At 41.3% G+C, this 4,170-nt stretch overlaps 1 non-coding gene across 1 annotated transcript; it reads right to left on the bottom strand.

Annotated features, from left to right (window-relative positions):
* Positions 1-755: 755 nt before the first annotated feature.
* LOC141593526 (small nucleolar RNA R71) lies at positions 756-862 on the bottom strand. Its single transcript, XR_012521604.1, has one exon. It is a non-coding gene; the product is annotated as a small nucleolar RNA R71 (small nucleolar RNA).
* Between the last annotated feature and the right edge of the window lie 3,308 nt (positions 863-4,170).

Genomic DNA, 4,170 nt, shown 5'->3' with positions numbered 1-4,170 from the left:
CAACGACCACATATGTTTAATTGTGAACACCAAATGGCTTCGATCAAAAATGGCGCCGTTGCCGGGGACGGTGTTTAATTGATTTAAGATTTCTTTTATTGTTTTTAGTTGTGTCTTTTTCACCTTGGGGAAGTAAAACTCCTCAAGGTTTGTTCTAATTGTTTTCTAGTTGTTTGATATTTTGCATGTCTAGAAGGTTACAAAGAGATTTGTTACCTTTTGACCGTGAAATCGAAAGAACCTTGACGAATAATAGGAGACTTGTTAGGAGGAATTTGGGAGGTGTTGGTGAAGTTGTTCAACCCACTAGTGAGTTTGTCAATCCTTTCGCAATAGAAGGAGAAGAGAACCCATTAAACAATACCACACAAAATCCACCTACAATGCCTAAATTCTCGTCACACTCTATACCCACCGAGGAGGATCTACCAAATGGTACTCCTACCCCACAACATCTTACCGGAAACTTTATTGCCAAGTCCGCCTTCATTCAACTAGTTGAGAGGAGCCAATTCGGGGGAATGCCTAGTGAGGACCCTCATTCTCATATGGAAACATTTTGTGATTATTGTGAAGCTATCTCTCAAACGGGCGTGACTCAAGACCAAATAAGATGGGTCTTATTTCCTTTTTCGTTAATCGGCACCGCAAAGCAATGGTTGAAGGGCCTTGATAAGGCCACCCTTGGAATAGATTCTTGGAAGAAGCTAGCTCTAGCTTTCTACAAAAATTTCTACCCACCGGAAAAGACTAATATGCTAAGAGCTCAAATTACGGGTTTTAAGCAAAGGGATGAAGAATCTTTGTATGAAGCTTGGGAGCGGTTCAAAGGTATTTGTCGCTCATGTCCTCACCATGGACTTAGCGAATGGTTTTTAGTGCAACAATTTTGGAATGGTTTATATGAAGATTCAAGGAACATTCTCAATATGGGATCAAATGGAATGTTCACCGAAGTTGATGACAATCAAACATGGAACAAGATTGAGGAAATGGCGGTCCATAATTCGCAATATAGTAGGCCTCGCAAGGCTACTAGAGGAGGAAAGTATGAAGTGGACACCGTGACTCAATTGGGTGCTCAACTTAGTGCTCACATTGACACAATCAACTTGAAGTTTGAACAAGCTATGGCTAGACTTGAGGAAAGCTCAAAATCATCAAAGCATCATGTCAATGCCATGACGGCATCCTCATCAATCCCAAGCGGGATATGTGAGAATTGTGGAACTTTGGGTCATGACTCAAGTGAATGTAGGGGAACAACCGAACAAGTCAATGCTTTCCAAGCTTACAAAAGTGGCACCCCTTATTCAAATTTTTACAATGAAAACACCAAGTTCCACCCAAATCTCTCGTACAAGAGCCAAAATGTCCAAAACCCTCAAACTACATACACTCCACCACCCATGAGAAATCAAAATCAAAGACCCTTTTTCAATCAAAACCAAGGCTACCAAAATCAAAATCCATACAATCACCACAATGACCAAAGTTTTGATGTCCAAAAAGCGGTCATTCAAATGCAAAAAAATCAACAAGAATTCTTCACCCAAATGCAAAAGGATAGCCAAGCAAAGGATACCACCATCAACAACATTCTAGCTCACACCAAGATGTTGGAAACACAATTGACCCAACTAGCATCTTCAAACTCATCAAGACAAAAGGGGCAATTACCACCTCAAGGTAATCCCCTAGACATGAAACGGTTAGTGCCATTCACTTGAGAAGTGGTACAAGATATGAAGCACCAAAGAAGCAAGTTGAGGATGAAATTATGAGAGCTAGTGAGAATGAAGTTGTGGTGCAAGGTCCCAAGGAAGGGGAATCATCAAAAGAAGAAAGTTCAAAGAAAAATGAAGACAAAGCCAAAGAAAAGGAGCCCATTGTGATTAGACTTCCTTTTCCAAGTCGTCAAGCCAAGCCCAAATTTGATGATCAACTTGGAAAGTTCATGGAAATTGTGAAGAACTTAGAAGTCTCAATTCCTTTCACGGAATTGATCAATCACGTTCCGGCCTATGCAAAGTACATGAAAGATATCCTAACAAAGAAGAAGTCAATCCGGAAACTTGAGACTATCGCCTTCACTAAGGTGAGTAGTGCAATACTTCAAGGGAGTTCACCTCCAAAGTTAAAGGATCCGGGAAGCTTCTCAATACCGTGTACCATTGGCGACACAACGATCAACAAAGCCTTATGTGATCTAGGGGCTAGTGTGAGTGTCATGCCGTACTCGGTAAGTAAAAGGTTGGGAATGGGAGAGCTTAAATGTACCAACATCACTCTTCAAATGGCCGATAGATCGACGAAGACACCGCTAGGGATATGGGAAGATGTCCCCGTACGAATTGGGAAGTTTTTCATCCCGGTGGACTTTGTCATTGTTGATATGGAGGAAGATTCCAACATTCCAATCATCTTAGGAAGACCTTTCCTATACACCGCGGGTGCGGTGATTGATGTGAAACATGGAGAGCTCACTCTAGAAGTGGGAGATGAAAGCATAACTTTTAATCTTGACAAGACCATGAGAGCTCCTCGTTTGCATGAGCCATGTTTTATGATTGATCATTATAGCCGGAAAGATGAAAAGAAGAAATCGGAACTCCAATGGAAGAAGAAAGTTGAAGATGCTCCATTCAAAGAGCAAGTGAATTGTGAAAAGGAGAGCTTGCAAAGCTCATCAAAATCAACCAAGGAAGAAGAAGATGGCCTCATTGGCCAAGAAAAGAAATTGGGAGAGTTGTCTCCATCCAAGCAAGAGATTTTCAATGATCAACTCAATGAAGTTTGTGGTCTTTGGGACGACGAATTTGAAGGGATCTTTAATCCCTACATTGGGCATGCCATCGATCATGATCAACAACAAGGGCCACGGTCTATTGAGGACCTCTACCACAACAATGAACAAGCTTTTAATTACTTCTTCGAGGTGTTGAGCAACATCAACAACACCTTGAACATGCCCCCTTGACATCTCATCAAGAATGAGAGTTTGGTGGAGTCCTCCCTAAACCACCACTTGTGAATATTTCTAACTCCCTAACTTACATTTAATTTTTGTATTGCATTTTTTTGTCATTTTTGGATTTTATTTACTTTGATCAAAATAATTGTCATGAAAAGAGAGAGGTGAGGGAGGGACTAATGATTTTAATTGATGTGTAGTGCTTTACCTTAGTGTGGGGATGGCAATTGCCTAGGCTATTCATGCCTTAGTAGTGCCCCACAATGAAGAACACAAGATTTGAAAGAAAGAAAGAAAGAATGATAAGGGAATGCGTTGGTGCACGGATGGAATCAATCCGTGTACACAAGGACCAATCCGAGCGGATTCCGAGAATCCGCCCGTCTGCGAGAGGATCCGAGCGTCTGTTGAGAAGACGCCCGTCTTGGTCAATTTGAAAATCGCAAATTTTCGTCTGTTGAAGAATCGAGCGGATTTACGGAAAGACGCCGTCTCTCGTAATCCGTCCGTCTTGTAATCAATCCGCCCGTCTTGCGGTGAAGAAAAACAAAGAAAAATCTCTCGGATAAGAATCCGTCCGTCCCGCACGAAATCCGCCCGTCTCATCCAAAAAGAATCCGAGCGGATTATCCAGAATCCGCCCGTCTCTAGGCGGGATTTTTGAAAATTTGAAGCTGAAAAATCCGAGCGGATTGCGCCTAATCCGCACGGATTGTCCCTGCAATTCGAAAATGTCGAGTTCTTTAAATACCCACCCCACCTTCATTCATTCATTCATTCACTCATAAACACTACCCATAACATCAAAACCCTCATCCTCTCCATCTCAAAAACAAAAACCCTCAACAAAACTCACCAAAATCAAATCAAACCATCTTTCAAATAACAAATCAATCACTCCATCTTCATTAACAATCAAAACCAAGCACAAAATCTTCACCTTTGAATTGATTTTTGTTCTCATAAAGGCAAAGCCTTTCACCTTCAAAATCAATTTGGGCATTCTACAAATTGAAGATTTTTGATCTTTTTCTTGGTTAGCTCATCAAATGGCAAGAACAAAGGGAGCAACAAAAGCAAAAGCAAAGGCACCAAAGACTACAACTCTCTCTCAAAGGCAAAAAGCTCTACAAATGAAGAAAGCTTTGGCAATGGTGGTATCAACACCAAGCTTGGAAGTGCAACCACCTCAACAA

This window comes from Silene latifolia, chromosome 7 (genome assembly GCF_048544455.1).
Source record: "Silene latifolia isolate original U9 population chromosome 7, ASM4854445v1, whole genome shotgun sequence".
Classification (NCBI taxonomy): Eukaryota; Viridiplantae; Streptophyta; class Magnoliopsida; order Caryophyllales; family Caryophyllaceae; genus Silene; species Silene latifolia.
This window is presented reverse-complemented; position numbering and strand designations above follow the sequence as displayed.